This window comes from Schistocerca cancellata, chromosome 2, assembly GCF_023864275.1.
Source record: "Schistocerca cancellata isolate TAMUIC-IGC-003103 chromosome 2, iqSchCanc2.1, whole genome shotgun sequence".
Classification (NCBI taxonomy): domain Eukaryota; kingdom Metazoa; phylum Arthropoda; class Insecta; order Orthoptera; family Acrididae; genus Schistocerca; species Schistocerca cancellata.
This window is the reverse complement of record NC_064627.1, coordinates 6,820,663-6,843,411: the sequence shown is the minus strand read 5'-3', so window position 1 is coordinate 6,843,411 and position 22,749 is coordinate 6,820,663. Positions and strand designations below refer to the sequence as shown.

Genomic DNA, 22,749 nt, shown 5'->3' with positions numbered 1-22,749 from the left:
ACAGGCTTTAACGAGTACTGTGTCAGGGATTACAGGTCATAATGTGTAATAGGCAGACAGCTATCCAGACAATCACACGGGGATTCCAAACAGCATCAGGATCCACTGCAAATACTGTGACAGTTAGGCGGGAGGCAAGAAAACTTGGATTTCACGGTCGAGCGGCTGCTCATAAGCCACACATCACGCCGGTAAATGCCAAACGACGCCTCGCTTAGTGTAAGGAGCGTAAATATTGGACGCTTGAAGAGTGGGAAAACGTTGTGTGGAATGACGAATCGCGGTACACAATATGGTGATCCGATGGTAGGGTGTGGATATGGCGAATGCCCAGTGAACGTCATCTGCCAGCGTGTGTAGTGTCAACAGTACAATTAGAAGGCGGTGGTGTTATGATGTGGTCGTGTTTTTCAAGAAAGGGGCTTGCATCCATTATTTTGCATGACACTATCACTAAACAGGCCTACATTGATGTTTTAAGGACGTTATTGCTTTCCACTGTTGAAGAGCAGTTCGGAGATGGCGACTGTGTCTTTTAACACGATCGAACACCTGTTCATAATGCACGGGCTGTGGAGGAGTGGTTACACGACAATAACATCCCTGTAATGGACTGGCCTGCACACAGTCCCGACCTGAATCCTGTTTAACACCTTTGGGATGTTTTGGAACGCCGAACTTCGTGCCAGGCCTCACCGACCGTCATCGATACCTCTCCTCAGGGCAGCACTCCGTGAAGAATGGGCTACCATTACCCAAGAAACCTTCCAGAACCTGACTAAACGTGTGCCTGCGAGAGTGGAAGCTGTCATCAAGGATAAGGGTAGGCCAACACCATACTGAATTCCAGCCTTTCCGATGGAGGGCGCCACGAACTTGTAAGTCATTTTCGGTCAGGTGTCCGGATACTTTGACCACATATTGTATCTCTTTCAAATTCTGAAGGTGGCAGGAGTAAAATACAGGGAGCGAAAGGCTATTTACAGTTTGTACAGCCGGCCGTGGTGGCCGAGGGGTTCTAGGCGCTTCAGTCCGGAACCGCACAACTCCTACGGCCGCACGTTCAAAACCTGCCTCGGGCATGGATGTGTGTGATATCCTTAGGTTTGTTAGGTTTAAGTAGTTCTAGGTTCTACGGGACTGATGACAGGTGTTAAGTCCCATAGTGCTCAGAGCCATTTTTGAATTTGTACAGAAACCAGATGGCAGTTATAAGAGTCGAGGGGCATGAAAGGGAAGCAGTGGTTGGGAAGGGAGTGAGACAGGGTTGTAGCCTCTGTATATGGAGCAAGCAGTGAAGGAAACAAAAGAAAAATTCGGAGTAAGAATTAAAATCCATGGAGAAGAAATAAAAACTTTGATTTTCGCCGTTGACATTGTAATTCTGTCAGAGACAGCAAAGGACCTGGAAGAGCAGTTGAACGGAATGGACAGTGTCTTGAAAGGAGGATATAAGATGAACATCAACAAAAGCCAAACCAGAAATATGGAATGTAGTCTATTTAAGTCGGGTGATGCTGAGGGAATGAGAGTAGGGAATGGGACACTTAAGTAGTAAAGGAGTTTTGCTATTTGGGGAGCAAAATAACTGATGATGGTCGAAGTAGAGAGGATATAAAATGTAGACTGGCAATGGGAAGGAAAGCGTTTCTGAAGAAGAGAATTTTGTTAACATCGATTATTGCTTTAAGTGTTAGGAAGTCGTTTCTGAACGTATTTGTATGGAGTGTCGCCATGAGAAAGAGTATATTCCAGTTAACATTGTCAAAAGCTTTCTCTAAGTCTACAAATGCTAGAAACGTAGGTTTGCCTTTCCTTAATCTAGCTTCTAAGATAAGCCGTAGGGTCAGTATTACCTCACGTGTTCCAATATTTCTATGGAATCCAAACTGATCTTCCCCAAGGTCGGCTTCTACTAGTTTTTCCATTCGTCTGTAAAGAATTCGCGTTAGTATATTCCAGCCGTGACTTATTAAACTGATAGCTCGGTAATTTTCAAATCTGTCAACACCTGCTTTCTTTGGGATTGGAATTATTATATTCTTCTTGAAGTATGAGGGTATTTCGCCTGTCCCATACATCTTGCTCACCAGATGGTAGAGTTTTGTCTTGACTGGCTCTCCCAAGGCCATCAGTAGTTCTAATGGAATGTTGTCTACTCTCGGGGTCTTGTTTCGACTCAGGTCTTGCAGTGCTCTGTCAAACTCTTCATTGAGTATCCTATCTCCCATTTCGTCTTCATCTGCATCCTCTTCCATTTCCATAATATTGTCCTCAAGTACATTGCCCTTGTATAGACCCTCTATATACTCTTTCCATCTTTCTGCTTTTCCTTCTTTGCTTAGAACTGGGTTTCCATCTGAGGTCTTGATATTCATACAAGTGGTTCTCTTTTCTCCAAAGGTCTCTTTAATTTTCCTGTAGGCAGTATCTATCTTACCCCTAGTGAGATAAGCCATTTTGCACTTCCTGTCGATCTCATTTTTGAGACGTTTGTACTCCTTTTTGCCTGCTTCATTTACTGCATTTTTTATATTCTCCTTTCATCAATTAAATTTTATATTTCTTCTATTACCCAAGGATTTCTACTAGCCCTCATCTTTTTACCTACTTGATCCTCTGCTGCCTTCACTCATCCCTCAAAGCTACCCATTCTTCTTCTACTGTATTTCTTTCCCCCATTCCTGCCAATTGTTCCCTTACGCTCTCCCTGAAACTCTGTACAACCTCTGGTTTAGTCAGTTTATCCAGGTCCCATCTCCTTAAATTCCCACCTTTTTGCAGTTTCTTCAGTTTTAATCTACAGTTCATAATCAATAGATTGTGGTCAGAGTCCACATCTGCCCCTGGAAATGTTTTACAATTTAAAACCTGGTTCGGTTCCTAAATCTCTGTCTTACCATTACATAATCTATCTGAAATCTGTCAGTATCTCCATGTTTCTTCCATGTAAACAACCTTCTTTTATGATTTTTGAACCAAGTGTTAGCTATGATTAAGTTGTGCTCTGTGCAAAATTCTACCAGTCGGTTTCCTCTTTCATTTCTTACCCCCAATCCATATTCACCCACTATGTTTCCTTCTCTCCCTTTTCCTACTCTCGAATTCCAGTGACCCATGACTATTAAATTTTCGTCTCCCTTCACTATTTGAACAATTTCTTTTATTTCATCATACATTTCTTCAATTTCTTCGTCATCTGCAGAGCTAGTTGGCATATAAACTTGTACTACTGTAGTAGGTGTCGGCTTCGTATCTATCTTGGCCACAATAATGCGTTCACTATGCTGTTTGTAGTAGCTTACCCGCATTCTTATTTTTTTTATTCATTATTAAACCTACTCCTGCATTACCCCTATTTGACTTTGTACACTCCTGGAAATGGAAAAAAGAACACATTGACACCGGTGTGTCAGACCCACCATACTTGCTCCGGACACTGCGAGAGGGCTGTACAAGCAATGATCACACGCACGGCACAGCGGACACGCCAGGAACCGCGGTGTTGGCCGTCGAATGGCGCTAGCTGCGCAGCATTTGTGCACCGCCGCCGTCAGTGTCAGCCAGTTTGCCGTGGCATACGGAGCTCCATCGCAGTCTTTAACACTGGTAGCATGCCGCGACAGCGTGGACGTGAACCGTATGTGCAGTTGACGGACTTTGAGCGAGGGCGTATAGTGGGCATGCGGGAGGCCGGGTGGACGTACCGCCGAATTGCTCAACACGTGGGGCGTGAGGTCTCCACAGTACATCGATGTTGTCGCCAGTGGTCGGCGGAAGGTGCACGTGCCCGTCGACCTGGGACCGGACCGCAGTGACGCACGGATGCACGCCAAGACCGTAGGATCCTACGCAGTGCCGTAGGGGACCGCACCGCCACTTCCCAGCAAATTAGGGACACTGTTGCTCCTGGGGTATCGGCGAGGACCATTCGCAACCGTCTCCATGAAGCTGGGCTACGGTCCCGCACACCGCTAGGCCGTCTTCGGCTCACGCCCCAACATCGTGCAGCCCGCCTCCAGTGGTGTCGCGACAGGCGTGAATGGAGGGACGAATGGAGACGTGTCGTCTTCAGCGATGAGAGTCGCTTCTGCCTTGGTGCCAATGATGGTCGTATGCGTGTTTGGCGCCGTGCAGGTGAGCGCCACAATCAGGACTGCATACGACCGAGGCACACAGGGCCAACACCCGGCATCATGGTGTGGGGAGCGATCTCCTACACTGGCCGTACACCACTGGTGATCGTCGAGGGGACACTGAATAGTGCACGGTACATCCAAACCGTCGTCGAACCCATCGTTCTACCATTCCTAGACCGGCAAGGGAACTTGCTGTTCCAACAGGACAATGCACGTCCGCATGTATCACTGCCACCCAACGTGCTCTAGAAGGTGTAAGTCAACTACCCTGGCCAGCAAGATCTCCGGATCTGTCCCCCATTGAGCATGTTTGGGACTGGATGAAGCGTCGTCTCACGCGGTCTGCACGTCCAGCACGAACGCTGGTCCAACTGAGGCGCCAGGTGGAAATGGCATGGCAAGCCGTTCCACAGGACTACATCCAGCATCTCTACGATCGTCTCCATGGGAGAATAGCAGCCTGCATTGTTGCGTAAGGTGGATATACACTGTACTAGTGCCGACATTGTGCATGCTCTGTTGCCTGTGTCTATGTGCCTGTGGTTCTGTCAGTGTGATCATGTGATGTATCTGACCCCAGGAATGTGTCAATAAAGTTTCCCCTTCCTGGGACAATGAATTCACGGTGTTCTTATTTTAATTTCCAGGAGTGTATTTATAAACCTGTATTCGCCTGACCAAAAGTCTTGTTCCTCCTGCCACCGAACGTCACTAATTCCCACTATAACTAACTTTAACCTATCCATTTCCCTTTTTAAATTTTCTAACCTACCTGCCCGATTAAGGGATCTGACATTCCACGCTCCGATCCGTAGAACGCCAGTTTTCTTTCTCCTGATAACGACGTCCTCTTGAGTAGTCCCCGCCCGGAGATCCTAATGAGGGACTATTTTACCTCCGGAATATTTTACCCTAGAGGATGCCATCATCATTAACCTTACAGTATATCTGTATGCCCTCGGGAAAATTGACGGCTGTAGTTTCCACTTGCTTTCAGCTGTTCGCAGTACCAGCGAAGCAAGGCCGTTTTGGTTAGTGTTACAAGGCCAGATCAGTCAGTCATCCAGACTGTTGCCCCTGCAACTACTGAAAAGGCTGCTGCCCCTCTTCAGGAACCACACGTTTGTCTGGCCTCTCAACAGATACCCCTCCGTTGTGGTCGCACCTACGGTACGGCTATCTGTGTCGTTGAGGCACGCAAGCCTCCCCACTAACGGCAAGGTCCATGGTTCATGGGGGGGGGGGTATATATCTATACCTATATCTATATCTTTTAATATATCAAGAAATGTTTGCCTATCATTTACTTAAGAGCCTTTGGCACAGCCCAACCTCCTATAACAATATGATTTAATTACAAATTACTTATTATTATTAAATTTCTCGGGGAAATAAAGTCAAAATTTGGAACACTAACTCTTAACTACAAAGCCTATATACACTATAAAACAATTTGTTGCTGCTTGCATTGAATGTCAGTCCATTTCCCTTTTTACTAATAAAAACACAATACTATTTATAAAAATCACTACTTATATTTGCTGCCTATTATTCAGATTTGGGCAGTCCATTTCGCATCGTTTTATCACGTTACCTGTACCACACTTACAATTCTCCTTTGACTATTTATCTGCCCTCTTTGGTGTTTGGCAGTCCTTTATATCACGTCTCACGTACTGCCCCCTTTGATTTTTGGCAGTCCCATCTTTTACTTGGCTTGCAGCATTTGCTTTTTCTTTTCAGCCCTTTATTCCATACATGTTTACATTTATGGTACATTTGGTAAACTGAAACTTACATAAGTACATTAGCACACTGGCATTGGTATACATACATTTACAAAGATTTGTTACATTTAGAATAAAATAGTTTCATCATAAGATACAGCACATTAACTGCAGATTGCTTTCTGAGAGAACTTAGGTCACTCACTCCTAGGAACATATAGTTTCAGGTCCACAACGTTTCTTACACCTAAAGGTCTCTTGGCTTTTGGGTAGATCAGGTAGTAAGCATTATCGTGTGGAATGTTCTGTATTATATACGGTCCATTATAAATATACTTAAATTTGGAAATTTCATGGTTCAGTTGACTAGATTGTTCGTGAGTTTTTAAAAGAACATAATCCCCAATTTTAAATTTTGAAACTTCCAGGTTTTTATCATGTCTTTTAGATCTAGATTCAGCTTTTTGCTTTGCCCTTTTTCTCACTAATTTTTCATTTGATTCAACCACAAGCTTGTACAAGGCGGAAACTCTAGCTTTTCCTCAATTAAACTTTTACTTCTGCTGGCTAACAAAATTTCTTCCGTTGGGAACCCAGTAGACTCATGATGTAAGATGTTCATGACATTCTCAAAGTCCGATATAAACCTGCCCCATTCTATCATTTTATCTATTTCCACTTGAACGGCCTGCCTCTTTGATATGGCTATCGAAAGCGGTCTTACAAAGAAAGGTTTATGCTTTAATGTCTCAATCTGGTATTCGAAGTTCTTAATTAGGTCAGGTTTGTCCGAAAACACGGTGCTATTACTTTCTAAAAGGTCAAGCAATTCTATTTTCTGATCAGTAGATATCTCCTTCAAATTTTCCATAATTTCTTTGAAACCAGTCCCTTGCCTGTCACCCTCATCTATTAACCTCTTAACATAGTACATTTCATACATGTTTGTCAAACCATTATTCCCTTGGTCAGTCTCCAACAATAAAGAACCAATTTTCCTCAAATTTTATTTCCAAATTCGTAGATGCATTGTTAATTTTGACCCCTTCCTGGCTACAATCAATAATAACTTTTTCTTTATCTAGCCAATCTATACCGAGAATCATTTCAGTACTCAGAAGAATGCTGAAGATTAGATGGGTCGATCATGTAGCTAATGAGGAAATGCTGATTAGAATTGGCGAGACAAAGAAATTTGTGGCACAACTTCACCAAAAGAATTGATCGCTTGATAGGACACATTCTGAGACGTCGAGGTATCTTCAGTTTAATGTTGGAGGACCGTGTGGGGGACAAAGATCGTAGAGAAAGATCAGGAAATGAATACACTAAGCAAATTCAGAAAGATGTAGGTTGCAGGAGATATTCGAAGATGAAGAGGCTAGCACAAGATAGTGTAGCATGGAGATCTGCATCAAACCAGTCTTCCGACTGAAGACCACAGCAGCAACAACGGAAAAACTGTTGTAGTCTGCTTTGTCATACACTGATCGTAATGTACTACTACATACATAGTCAGAACGCATTTTTTGATGGCTCACATAACAAATGTAAATAAAAGTTACTGCGGAACATTCGTAGTGCAATTGACTTAATAAATTCTGCCAGTGCAGATGAAGTCTGCTACGATTAGTAGCCGGCCGCTGTGGCCGTGCCGTTCTAGGCGCTTCAGTCCGGAACCGCGCTGTTGCTACGGTCGCAGGTTCGAATCCTGTCTCGGGCATGGATGTGTGAGATGTCCGGGGACCGATGACCTCAGATGTTAAGTCCCAAATTGCTTAGAGCCATTTGAACCATTTCTGAACGATTAGTAGCATCTCATTATTGGTATTCTCAGTATTTAGAAAGAGAGAGAGAGATGTGTAACAAGAACACTTCCGGCTGTTTATTCGTCCAGTGTCCTGTGGTTGCATTAGCTGATGACACACTGGTATGCCTATCAAACAGCTTACAGTGATTAGAGACTCACTCACAATGTGTAGGCACTGCTCGGCTTCTGTTTCGTTTATAGTTGTGGATTGGTGTCAGTGTTCTGGACGCCATGATCACAGGCGGTAAGTAAGAATATCTTTTCCATTACTGCTCACAACGCGCAGGTCAGTTATTCTCCCATTGATCAGTTTGCGCAGGATGTGTTCCCGTGATTGCTGTCGGCCAATGCCCATACTTTGAGTATGTGGATCCCTGGGTATAAATGTTTTATTTACTCAGAGATTAGCGTTGCTACGACACCTCTCAGCTGCCGATGAGTGATTGGCATTGAAGGTTAATTGCAGTATGGATGGTTGGAGGAGGACCGGGATACTGTTTCTCATTGGTTCGGAGAATGGGGAGGAGCAGACGAGACTGGTTGGCGCTTAAACTGTTTAGCAACGTTTATTTGCAAAGTTGTCAGCGAGTTACACTGGTCGAAGATATCCACCATCTACAATATGGAACAGCCACTTATGTGAAGTCAAGCCTAAACGGAGTGCAAGTAATTGATTCTACAGACGTTAACCACATCTACACAATAGTAATCCAGATAAACGACTTAAAAATTGTCAACGTGTACAAGCCCTCATGTGTGAATTGGACCTCCACAGTTCTGCCGGCTTTCGATCACACTTATATATACACTGGAGACCTTAACAGCCATCACACGGACTGGCGGTACGACACCGTCGATGTCAATGGAGAGTTACTAGCTCAGTGGGCAAAACCTACCAGCATGCACTTGGTCTCTGACGTGAAAGACAAGGGAACCTTCCACTCTACACGCTGGAATAAGGATTGCAACCCAGACTTGGTATTTGTGCCCAAAGATCAGCTAGATCAACCACTTAACATCACTCGTACTGTTCTGTCTAACTTCCCAAACTGCCAACACCGTCCTGTTATGACAGAAATTGGTTTAAAATTTCCCCTTGTAAACTCAATGCCCCTACCCAGACGGAATTTTCAACGAGCTAACTGGGATGGATTCTCAAAAGACCTTGACTCCAACTTAGCTGCGTAGAACTTTCAGACAACAGCAAACCACTACGATGAATTCGTTGGACTAGCTATCAAAGCTGCTAAGTCAAACATTCCTAGGTATTACGGAAAAGAATATGTGCCTGGCTGGAACCAAGAAAGTGAGGCTTTATATCAAGAATACCAAAGTTCTGGAAACCAAACGGTGGGCTCACAGCTACTCCTCTCTTTAAACGAAAACAGACGAGAGAAATGGGAAGCAGTACTCAAAGAAATGAACCTTGCCAAGTCAAGTAGGAAAGCATGGAGAGTCTTGAATGGGCTAACTGGCAAGCAACACCTCAAAAAGCCGTATCCTAAATTGAGTCCCAACCTCATTGTCAACCGGATCGCAAGGGCAAACAGAGACAAGAATCATACCAGAGCAGTAAATTGTAAACTCTCTAACCTCAAGCGCAGAGCCCCAAGAAACGAGCCGCTTTCCAGGCCCTTCTCCATAGCGGAAGTAGAAAGTGCTGTCAAGAAGCTGAAAGTCGGTAAGGCTGCTGGCCCCGACAACATCTCTAATGAATTTTTTTAAGAACATGGGCCCACACTGCATACGCTGGCTCACTTCGCTCTTCACTTACATCCTCAAAGAGAACAAACTTCCCAGACAATTCAAACTGTCGAAAGTTATAGCCACTCTCAAACATGGCAAGCCTGAAGACAGCCCTGAAAGCTACCGCCCTATAGCACTGCTCAGTTGTACATTCAAACTTTTAGAACGAATCGTCCTAACCAGAATAGCACCATTCATCGAGGCCGCTACCGCTCCTGAACAAGCTGGCTTCAGACAAGGACGCAGCTGCACCGATCAAGTTCTTGCCCTAACTACCCATATTGAAGCAGGTTTCAAGGCCATCTGAAATCGACAGCTGTCTTCATCGACCTGACAGCCGCGTATGACACTGTCCGGCGACAGGGACTGGTCTACAAGCTACTGCAAGTTGTACCAAGTTGAGAAGCTGTGGATCTAATCTCCAGCATGCTTAGTGAAAGGCAGTTTGAAGTGTTTCTAGGCAGCTCTAAAAGCCACAAACGGAAACTAAATAATGGACTACCACAAGAATCTGTTGTAGCCCCATCACTGTTCAATTTATACATTAATGATTTACCAACCACAATATCAACTAAATTCATCTATGCTGATGACATCGCACAGGTAGAACAGAGCAGTAATTTCGAAGATGGTGAACGAATTCTTACAGAAGATGTTAACTTTAAGACCTGGAGATTGATCCCAAGCACATCAAAAACTGAAGTCTCTTGTTTCCATCTAGCGAATCGTGCTGCGAACTACAAACCAAGAGTTCTGCTCAATGGACAAACATTGAGGTACAATCCTGTCCCAAAATATATCGGAATCACTCTAGACAGAACCCTGAGCTACAAATAGCACATCACCAAGCTTTCTCATAAAGTTGCTGCAAGGAACAACATACTACATAAGCTCAGTGGCACAACCTGGGGACCTCTGCTGACTGTCTGCGTCTAACTGTACTCTGCTGCCGAGTACTGTGCACCTGTCTGGTTGGAAAGTGTACATGTGAAGAAACTTAACGACACAATGCGCTGCATTACTGGTTGCATCAAATCAACCCCATGCCACTGGTTACCTGTACTGAGTCACATCCCTCCACCTCACTTAAGGCGAAAACAAGCTCTACTGAGGGAGGCCAAGAAACTCTGCATCGCCTTCTCTACCACTGCACCAGGAATTCTGTCATCTGCCACATCAACGATTGCGATCAAGAAGACCAGCACGTGTTACTGCAGGACAACTCATCGTGGATGGTTTTGATGTAAATGAAAGTTGGAAGCATGAATGGTCAACAAAACATTGGGAACAAGAGCCCATCACCTTGTTCCCACAAAGAAGCCAAAAGGTTTTGATCTACCAAGGAAACCTCGCTGCCTCCTCAACAGGTTAAGGACTGGACAAGGTTGTTGTAGCTATTCATCTACATCTACATCTACATGACTACTCTGCGATTCACATTTAAGTGCTTGGCAGAGGGTTCATCGAACCACAATCATACTATCTCTCTACCATTCCACTCCCGAACAGTGCGCGGGAAAAACGAACACCTAAACCTTCAGGTACAAATGGGGCTGGATCAGTTCACCAATGTGTGATTGTAATCAAGAAGAGCAGACAATTGAACATTTAGTCCAACGCTGTCCACTTCATTCATACCCTGGAATTTCCGACGACTTGTTCACTCTCACACCCAGCTTAATTAACTGGTTGAAAAACACGAACTTTAAGGTTTAATCTTGTCTTATATGTATATTGTATAAAATCATTTGCCTTATATCAACTGTATATTGTATAAAATCACCATACGATTAAATAAATAAACCTGTAATTTTACAACTTTATCGATCATTGCTGGAGTTGAGCAGTGTTTGTAGCCAAACACCATGCGTCGGAGTTTGAAGGGTGTTGCCTCTGCAATAGTTCATGAACTGAGCTGCAGTATTTCTGCTAGGTGTTACCACCAAGCTAACCTCACAGAGGCGATGAATGAACACAATTCACCTAGAAGTGTGGACGAACTAACAGACTGCAAGCATATACTATGTCAGAAGAATCAGATATAGAAATACTATTCAGCTGTCTCTCTTGATACGTATCTCTTTTGTAGCGCTGTGATGCCTACATACACAGCGTCTTTGAATGGAAATTTCTGAATTTTACTGTGATGTGGTGGTGGCTTAGCAGGTCGTGATGTGGTATTTCGTATACCTGTAACGTCTTTGGTTAGCAGTTGCTAATTCTCAGAATTTTCGTGATGTCATGCAATCTAGTAATGCAGTGGTAACAACTGTAGCATGGGGTTTACCGCTGTGTGGAATTTCTTATTCATTATCTTTGGTTTAAAATCGATAGTGCTTATAGAATTTGCTGTGACATCATTTATTTCTACGTATGGGTTCGTTCCTAACACTATAACGTTGCACAAACCCTAGTAAAGAAATGGTGGTTTAGGAATGATAAATAAATTGGGCCCAAGGTGCATTGTGATTGGCTGCGAGCATCATGACATCGACGCGACGGTGAGAACAGTGCGGTGGATACTGCGTAATTGCATAAAATGTGGAAATTGTGGGAAATGCGGAAAAAAATATGGAAGTAGGTGAATAATTCCTAAAGTTGGGGTAGACTTTGAGTAGGTTTTGCTTCGGCTAGTACCTTACATGACGAAATATTGAATTGTTATTAACATGAATGACATGACTTAACAAAATTTGTCATTAACAATAAACACAGTGTATAACCTTCCCCTCCGCTGTCCAGCTGCAGAGTGCCGCAGGATTAAAACAAGAAAATTATGGAAAGAAAGGGGAAAGTACGCAAATGGGTTAAAACACATAAAATTGGGGAACAATGAAAGTATTTACGTGTCTTGCTTGGTGTGGCCACCTCTGGTGCCTCGAGTCGCATAATATTAAAGACCTCGAGTGATGTTACTTAATGTAATTTGTTATTAACAAATAAACACAGCCTGATCCTCTCCGTGTTCCGGAAAGCTCCACTGTGAACCGTACTCATTCAAGTGCACCAATTATGAAACAAAAAACTGTGGAAAATATGGGTAACATATGAAAATGGGTGAAATTAGGTAAAATGGGGAAAATGCGATAAATATGGATAAATGAGGACAATATTTTGGAAATGGAAGAGGATGTAGATGAAGATGAAATGGGAGATATGATACTGCGTGAAGAGTTTGACAGAGCACTGAAAGACCTGAGTCGGAACAAGGCCCCCGGAGTAGACAACATTCCATTGGAACTACTGACGGCCTTGGGAGAGTCAGTCCTGTCAAAACTCCACCATCTGGTGAGCAAGATGTATGAAACAGGCGTAATATCCTCAGACTTCAAGAAGAATATAATAATTCCAATCCCAAAGAAAGCAGGTGTTGACAGATGTGAAAATTACCGAACAATCAGTTTAATAAGCCACAGCTGCAAAATACTAACACGAATTCTTTACAGACGAATGGAAAAACTAGTAGAAGCCGACCTCGGGGAAGATCAGTTTGGATTCCGTAGAAACACTGGAACACGTGAGACAATACTGACCTTACGACTTATCTTAGAAGAAAGATTAAGGAAAGGCAAACCTACGTTTCTAGCATTTGTAGACTTAGAGAAAGCTTTTGACAATGTTGACTGAAATACTCTCTTTCAAATTGTAAAGGTGGCAGGGGTAAAATACAGGGAGCGAAAGGCTATTTACAATTTGTACAGAAACCAGATGGCAGTTATAAGAGTCGAGGGACATGAAAGGGAAGCAGTGGTTGGGAAGGGAGTAAGACAGGGTTGTAGCCTCTCCCCGATGTTATTCAATCTGTATATTGAGCAAGCAGTAAAGGAAACAAAAGAAAAATTCGGATTAGGTATTAAAATCCATGGAGAAGAAATAAAAACTTTGAGGTTCGCCGATGACATTGTAATTCTGTCAGAGACAGCAAAGGACATTGTAATTCTGTCAGAGACAGCAAAGGACGTGGAAGAGCAGTTGAATGGAATGGACAGTGTCTTGAAAGGAGGATATAAGATGAACATCAGCAAAAGCAAAACGAGGATAATGGAATGTAGACGAATTAAGTCGGGTGATGCTGAGGGAATTAGATTAGGAAATGAGACACTTAAAGTAGTAAAGGAGTTTTGCTATTTGGGGAGCAAAATAACTGATGATGGTTGAAGTAGAGAAGATATAAAAGGTAGACTGGCAATGGCAAGGAAAGTGTTTCTCAAGAAGAAAAATTTGTTAATATCGATATAGATTTAAGTGTCAGGAAATCGTTTCTGAAAGTATTTGTATGGCGTGTAGCCATGTATGGAAGTGAAACATGGACGGTAAACAGTTTAGACAAGAAGAGAATAGAAGCTTTCGAAATGTGGTGCTAAGAAGAATGCTGAAGATTAGATGGGTAGATCACATAACTAATGAGGAAGTATTGAATAGGATTGGGAAGAAGAGAAGTTTGTGGCACAACTTGACCAGAAGAAGGGATCGGTTGGTAGGACATGTTCTGAGGCATCAAGGGATCACCAATTTAGTATTGGAGGGTAGCGTGGACGGTAGAAATCGTAGAGGGAGACCAAGAGATGAATACACTAAGCAGATTCAGAAGGATGTAGGTTGCAGTAGGTACTGGGAGATGAAGAAGCTTGCACAGGGTAGAGTAGCATGGAGAGCTGCTTCAAACCAGTCTCAGGACTGAAGACCACAACAAGAACAACATGGATAAAAAACTAAAATTGTGGAATAGTGAGAAAGAGTACAGGCCTATATTACTGTCTCTGGCAGCGCCTTGAATGACTGAGTATTAAATTGTTAGTAACAAACAAATGTCGAGGTAGATGACTCGGGCTTCGCCCATGGCGGCGGTGACAGGGGTCGGCGGATGGCTCGCCAGCTCGGCCGCTGCGCGTCTCATATTGTTCGTCAGTTTTTGGTGTGGCTGAAGAGGTTAGGTGAGATTTTAACCTCCAAGGATGGGATAGATACTACAACTCGTCCGTGTTTGGAGACGGGTGCTGCATAGCGGCGTCTGCTGTTAAAAAGATGCCGATCCGTGTAAATGAGCTACATCTGTTCCAAAAAGATCGTTGCGAGTACTGTACACTCTTGTCTTCAGTTACTGGATTTACCAGACAAGTTTTACGAATATATGAGAGAAGAAAAAAAAAACATGCCACAGAAGTTAAAAATGCTGTAACTTTGTGATGTCACTTTCTTTCACTCACTAGCGACTAGCATCACGACGGACCGCTACCTCTGAAGAAGATAACATGTGTATTACAAAGATATGTAGTTTCAGTGATAACCCCACACCGAGAGTGTGGTTTGGTAGGCTACAGTGGCAGGACTTAGGTGTATAATGGTTTTGCCAATGACATAATGAGCACATGATGTCTAATTGACGTGGTGGAAGTAGATGTTTCTATTGTACGATACACGGGTAAAATTGTGTGTTAGTAAGCGAGCATTTAATTAATGAAAGGTAGAACTGTGGTTTCACAGCAGCTCACTCTGTTCTAAAAATTGTGAAAATTAATGCAATACTGGAATTATACTGAGATAACCGGATTCTAGCACTGGAAACTTCACTGATATTTAAGCACTTGCCCAGTGTATTTGAGAAAGGAAGTGATAAAATTTCTTGTGGCAGTATTATTTGAGTTTGAGTGCAGCTTTTAATAAATATTACAGTGTCTTTTAGTGCTCTGTCAGGAAGCATAGTTCCAAAATTCGGCATAGAATAAAGTAAAAAATTCTGTTTGGGGTGCAAGAGTGAAAATATTAGCTTTTAAATAAGTATTTAGGGCATTGTATACACCATCCTACACATCACACGAAAACATTGAAACTAATTTTCAGAACATAGAAAACGCCTAATTACTGTAAAGATTAAATGTCAAATATCAGTGTCAGTTCTAGTTTTAGTTGAGCCAGAACTGGATCTTTAACGTCAGTATCGAATTTTTTAATAGAGCTCGAAATTCATTTGTCGAATTATTTGAAGGTGTGCAGACATACTCCAATTAACCTTCAATGCCAATTATTCAGCCTAAGTGGGATGGACAAACACGAAGTTTGGAATAAGATACTCGGAACACTAACGCAATGAAAAGTGGAAAAACGTACACACATCATACACTCCTGGAAATGGAAAAAAGAACACATTGACACCGGTGTGTCAGACCCACCATACTTGCTCCGGACACTGCGAGAGGGCTGTACAAGCAATGATCACACGCACGGCACAGCGGACACACCAGGAACCGCGGTGTTGGCCGTCGAATGGCGCTAGCTGCGCAGCATTTGTGCACCGCCGCCGTCAGTGTCAGCCAGTTTGCCGTGGCATACGGAGCTCCATCGCAGTCTTTAACACTGGTAGCATGCCGCGACAGCGTGGACGTGAACCGTAGGTGCAGTTGACGGACTTTGAGCGAGGGCCTATAGTGGGCATGCGGGAGGCCTGGTGGACGTACCGCCGAATTGCTCAACACGTGGGGCGTGAGGTCTCCACAGTACATCGATGTTGTCGCCAGTGGTCGGCGGAAGGTGCACGTGCCCGTCGACCTGGGACCGGACCGCAGCGACGCACGGATGCACGCCAAGACCGTAGGATCCTACGCAGTGCCGTAGGGGACCGCACCGCCACTTCCCAGCAAATTAGGGACACTGTTGCTCCTGGGGTATCGGCGAGGACCATTCGCAACCGTCTCCATGAAGCTGGGCTACGGTCCCGCACACCGCTAGGCCGTCTTCGGCTCACGCCCCAACATCGTGCAGCCCGCCTCCAGTGGTGTCGCGACAGGCGTGAATGGAGGGACGAATGGAGACGTGTCGTCTTCAGCGATGAGAGTCGCTTCTACCTTGGTGCCAATGATGGTCGTATGCGTGTTTGGCGCCGTGCAGGTGAGCGCCACAATCAGGACTGCATACGACCGAGGCACACAGGGCCAACACCCGGCATCATGGTGTGGGGAGCGATCTCCTACACTGGCCGTACACCACTGGTGATCGTCGAGGGGACACTGAATAGTGCACGGTACATCCAAACCGTCATCGAACCCATCGTTCTACCATTCCTAGACCGGCAAGGGAACTTGCTGTTCCAACAGGACAATGCACGTCCGCATGTATCACTGCCACCCAACGTGCTCTAGAAGGTGTAAGTCAACTACCCTGGCCAGCAAGATCTCCGGATCTGTCCCCCATTGAGCATGTTTGGGACTGGATGAAGCGTCGTCTCACGCGGTCTGCACGTCCAGCACGAACGCTGGTCCAACTGAGGCGCCAGGTGGAAATGGCATGGCAAGCCGTTCCACAGGACTACATCCAGCATCTCTACGATCGTCTCCATGGGAGAATAGCAGCCTGCATTGCTGCGAAAGGTGGATATACACTGTACTAGTGCCGACATTGTGCATGCTCTGTTGCCTGTGTCTATGTGCCTGTGGTTCTGTCAGTGTGATCATGTGATGTATCTGACCCCAGGAATGTGTCAATAAAGTTTCCCCTTCCTGGGACAATGAATTCACGGTGTTCTTATTTCAATTTCCAGGAGTGTATTTCCAAACCACTTGATGCAACTGAATCACCGGCCTACTGGCATAAAAGCCAGTAAGCAGTAATAATAATTTGCAGACATCTAATGTCCACCTACCAAAACCCAAAAGGATCCACTACAATAACTTCAATCGAGACACGCCGTACTTGTCACTCGAACAAATTATTTTTCGAGACTGTAATGTACACGTATAATTTTTTATAAAGATTTTGCCTACTTGTGGTTTGCAGTAAACCTGCGATTTGGGGCCACAGATTCCGAACTGTGTCCCAGTCATCAGTGGTGTCAGTGCCCGTGTGACGGCAGCCTTAGTACAGTTTGTTACTAACAAATATACACAGCCTGAGCTATAAAAGTTGGAATTGGGCGGCAGTACTTGATTTGTCATCGGTTAGTTGGGTTTCCCGCCAGTTTATTGTGTTGCCATTGGCTCAGACAAATAGGGAGGTATTTCCCTCCAATTTTATGTCACGTGACCATTATTGCACAATTGCTTAAGACTTGCAGACTGGGTGTAATTGATCAGTTCCTGGTGGTTTCCCGAGGGGCAGGGAGCCGAGTACCTGATCTGACACTGGATGTGAAACCTGACACGTATGTGAGGCAATCGTTATCTCGACCAAAACCCGCCAAGCTATACTATTCACATATATCGTCTGTACAAGTAGCGAAATCACCCTGCAGTTTTATTTTCACGCCTATCAGTGTTTATAAGATCGTATCTCCTGACCTGATTTATAGAATGATATAATTTTGCAGGTGCATCCAGTGATATATAGCCAACGGCCTTGCCGCAGTGGCAAACACCGGCTCCCGTCACGTGACCGAAGTTAAGCGCTGTCGGGCTGGGCCAGCACTAGGATGGGTAACCATCCGCTCTGCCGAGCGCTGTTGGCAAGCGGGGGGTGCACTCGGCCCTCGTGAGGCAAACTGAGGAGCCACTGGATTGAGCAGTAGCGGCTCGGGTCTCGGGAACTGAGAGCGGTGTGCCGACCACGTGCCCCTCCGGCGACGATGCCTATGAGGCTGCGGCCGGTCGCTACCGCTGGGCCTTCGTGGCCTTTTTAGGAGGAGTTCAGTTTAGTTCTATCCAGTGATATATGTGGATCCTGTCTGCGAAATGTGTTGCGAATAGAGTTAGAGATCGAGTAGTAATTTAAACATCGTAATGCGGCAGTTTTCCGTGCCTCTCAGCATTTGACGTCTTATCGCCTGAACTACGTGATATTTTTTGTAGGTACGTTCACCGGCATATGTGGATACTGCCGTGAATGGAGTCAGGTAGCAAAGGAATAATAAATTTAAACGCCACGCACGATGCGGCAAATTACCACACGTCCCACTGTTGTCTTCTCAACTACGTGTCGTACACTTACATAATTTTGCTGCTGTGGTATAGGTGAAAACTGTCTGGGAAATGTGTCGCGAATTCATTCGGAGTTAATAAGTAATAAAGTATCGTGCCTCGAGCGGCAGTGTTATTGCACGAATAGCGAAAACGTAGTGAGAGACAATTTTTTTTTCCTTTTTATGATTTTGCAGAGGTTGTCAGCGAGAACAAGTTTCATACGTGTTTGAAGTATAGTATGAGGTTTGCTGCAAGTCACAAAGTGCACTCATTCTCAAAAACTGGTCCAATAAAGACTGCGCGTTGGTGCATCGTTGATAGGTAGGTGGTTCTTATCCCCACAGAGATTCTTTCCGGAGAGGAAGTAATACGTGTAGCAAGTTTTGTAAAATTGGTGCAGTGGTTTAGTAGGAGACGAAGAACTTACATGCATAAATACACACATATATTTATTCATTTTTATAACGTGTATGGATTCCGTCCGTTTCAGTTCTGATTTGTTAACGGGGTACAAATCGGGTACGAATATTGGTAATGTTTTCGCCCTATTTACTATTCGTTTGCAGCTCACAATGCACAAAATTCTAAGTAACTACGTTTCCGCGTAACTCTTCACTTACAACTCATTATTGGCCGTGGACAAATCGAGATTCATCCACACTCGCGCCGTTGCGGTCACCCGTGTTTCCTGACAACGCACTGCAGAGGCTTTCGTTCTCAGCTCAGCTGTGATACTTATTTGCAGTAGTGGTTGTGAAATTGACGAACTGAAGGGTACTGTACAATAATTACTCGAGTAGTTCCGAAGACGACGATTTCCTACTTTTACCAACAAGTACCGATCTGCGGCCACACAGTATATGCGTAGACCCCTTCAGCAAACGAAAGGAAATATAACACAGCCTACTACTTTAAATCAGTGCCGACGTTTTTTTACCCATTCTGAAAGAGAAGGCTTTTGCCGAGCAACTTTTTGCTACATCAATAACTACTTGAGGTTTGTAAGCTATAATGACGTGGGAAACTGTGAGAGTAACTTTTTCCTTACTTAATGGGACGATGTGCACACGTAGTAGTTTCGTCACTCAGTCGATTGACAGTTTCCTTTCAATTTATTACACCTTATTAGTAATTCCCAGAGTCTGTTGACTTGAAATCTTTCATTCCTTATGAGCTACGCATTGTCCACAAGTACTGCAATCCCTAATGTTGTGGCTACGAAAGTCGTAAGTTCCGCAGTGACACCCTGTCGAACAGCTTACACTCCCACCCCGACGAACGGATCGTCATCGACAACTCCTCCGTGAGGCACTGCAGCGACACTTGGAATTTACTTTCGGATTTAGACGAGAATACTGGTGGTCAGAAAATTTAACAGCCATCTCTCTTACTGTTGTCAGCCAAACACCGGCATTGAAAACTTTACACCCCCGGGATTCGAATCGGCTTACCGCCGACTTGACCACCATTGCACAGGCGTCGGCTAGGGACTTGGACTGCGGAGGTGGATCATTCTGGCTGTAGAAATGTAAATTTAATTTTGTGTTTTTCGTCATTAGGTGCCCTACAGTAGTTATTTTCCGAGGGTGATGTCACTCTGTGTCCACCTCCGTAGCCGACTGTCCAGGTTCAGTTCTCGGTAGCGCCACAGGTCCTTCAGCGTGGGAGCACGGCGACGGGATGCACTCACGTTCGTGTGAGAGCTGCTCGCAGTCTGGGAAGTCGCCAACGGACGCGGCAGCAGCGTCATGGCCCCGTGACCCTCTATGCCGCATCCGCCTAGGGTGACACAGCGTGCTTTTCTGGAGTTTAGCTTTCAGCTTTTAGGTGGCATTACTTCCTTCTTTTAAATGTTTGTGTTTAACATCCCTTTGTAACACAACTCTTATTCTTGTAATGTTGGCAGGAACGAACAGTGCGAGGAAAAACGCAACTATGTCGGTCAAGAATCTATTTCCACATGTTGAAAATAAATCCGTGTTTCGTCTGCTTACTGTTATTATCGCGCCATACACTTCTGTTAATTTGTACCAGTATGGGTATTTAAATAAAATTGTAAATATCGAGCCAAACGTAAATTCCATTATTTTGTGAAATATCGATATTCCTGTTCCAATTTTTGAAATTCGTTTTTGAAGCTAAAGGAAAATGTCACGGTGTATGCGCCAGTTGTTTCAGCAAATGCTGAAAAAGATTTTCTAACACACGAGCGTATGTTGTTCGACAACAGATGTTCCCTGACTTTCGAGACAATCTGCGTGCCGAGTTATACACTTGAAAATCTCAAAGATGGCTATACAACAATTATTGTACATCTTCAAAGAATGAGATTTCTTGAACAAATTCTTGGCGATTTTAAATTGTCCAGTTCCAACTTCCTACGAAGTTTGGCATTTCTCGGGCCCCTTTTATAACTTACTTTATATATGTTGTACATTATTTGACGTCAATATGATCGATTTCTTCAGGTCATTTTAGTGGTAATTTTCCAGGTATTTTAGGTCATAGGTACAGGGCCCAGCCATTGTGGGCCCGGCCCATTCTCATGTTCGTAAACTGAATGAATGCTCATTGGGAGCAGCTGACCCCATCTGTGGGCGCCCCTGGCCGCACCTCTACCTCTACCTCTACCTCTACCTCTACTAGGTAGGATTAACAGGGGGATAGATAGACTACTGATCGTCTACAGAGAATGGAAGCAGGAATAATCAAAGTTTATTAGGCGCACAGCAGGCCACACACAAATGTCGAAAACTTGAATTAGTAAACGCCTGAAGATAGACACGACTTATTAACCAAGATTCAAGAAGCGTTCTGGAGTGGAGAACCCGTATCGCTCTATGTATCGCTCCTCTAGACAAATCACAGACCTCACAGAGGCATTTAAGCAGTTATTGTTCAATCGCTCTCTACGCGATTGGGACGGGAAGCAGCTCAGACCAGGTACCCGTACCGTGCTAACGTTAACTGGCCTTCGACATGTACTTCACAGTGGTTTGCGGATATGTATACAGGTTTAGATATGGACTATAGAGTAAAATTAAGGAAATACCGGACGGTAATGGAATTCAACGCCATCAGAGGAAAATGAAGAATTTTACTGCCGAGTGGGAAGTTCGTCAAGGATAAAATTTGGTGTAATATGTGAAGGACATGAGGTATATAAACTTTAGCAAAGAGAACAAAATCGCGTACCCCTCGAAAAGTCGAATATTACGACGTCTCGAAATTGTTTTATCTAATATCGGACTGAATATGTCAAACATAAGCTTACCTTTAGGAACAGAGATTACTGAATATATGCCAGAGACTTCAATAGGTGGACAGAGAGATAGCACAGAGTTTAGCGTAATAAGATGAAACGCATTTCCCAGTCATTGCACGTAGATTTGTTTTTAAATTCCGTTCATCACGTGTGTTACTCGCTATGTCTGCAGATAGGATTACGATGTTCGATATATTCCATGTACGAATTGTGTAGCGGCATGTTTATCTTTGCGTAGTGGGCGGGATAAGATGAAACGCATTTCCCAGTCATTGCACGTAGATTTGTTTTTTAATTCCGTTCATCACGAGTGTTACTCGCTATGTCTGCAGATAGGATTACGTTGTTCGATATATTCCGTGTACGAACTGTGTAGCAGCATGTTTATCTTTGCGTACTGCGCGGGAGCTGTGCGGCCTTCGGACGTGCCCTCCTGAGTCTGGACACTGTGTGCCCGGAATGGCAAGACAGTGCCGGTGTGATGCCGCCCTCGACCACCGCCTCCGTCCAGCCCCCCCCCCCCCCCACCCGGTAGCTGAGCCAGCCTACCTGTGGCCTCGATCGCACCTGCGCAGTGTTGCCAACTGGCCACCGTTCGTGCTGGAATGCGCCTGTTGCGGCACCAACGCCGTGACGTCAAGTCGAGCGATGTGTCGGCTATTGCCCACTCCTTTCTACAGCGGGTTTGTCTGTCACGACAGTCACTACCTGGTATGGTGACGTAGAGGTGTTGTTACTGTTGTTACAATTTCGCGGCAACACTGGACGTTAACAACGAACTGGTGGGTTTTATTTAGTTAAAAAAAAAACAGAACAAAAAAGCAGCATGGGGAAGCTTTCCATGTTCCAGATTCGAAGCGCTATGTGTTGTTCTTGCAGCTGGTTGAGGGAAATAGCTGTCGCGTGAACTATGTTTAATGCTCAAAGGAAAATAGTGTTTGTATTGTAAGGTATTGTGTGCAGTTTTTGGTTAAGGAAAATCATGAGTTTTAATCCCACTGGGACACGGGAAAGGGAGGAGGTGGGGCGTATCACTTGAACGTGGCAGCTTTAATTAAACTTGACCTTCATTGCATATTGTTGCAGAGAGTTTTATTCATAAGCGCAGATGGGCAGTGATTTTCTCATGTTTCTTATTGATATTGTGTAAGAAAGATGCTTGTAGTTGAAAACC

The 22,749-nt window shown here is 44.4% G+C and overlaps 1 protein-coding gene across 2 annotated transcripts in view; it reads left to right on the top strand.

Moving 5' to 3' along the window:
• Positions 1-22,749, top strand: part of LOC126161294 (filamin-A) — a 917,852-nt gene that overhangs the window by 626,076 nt on the left and 269,027 nt on the right. The gene's annotated exons all lie outside the window — the stretch shown is intronic.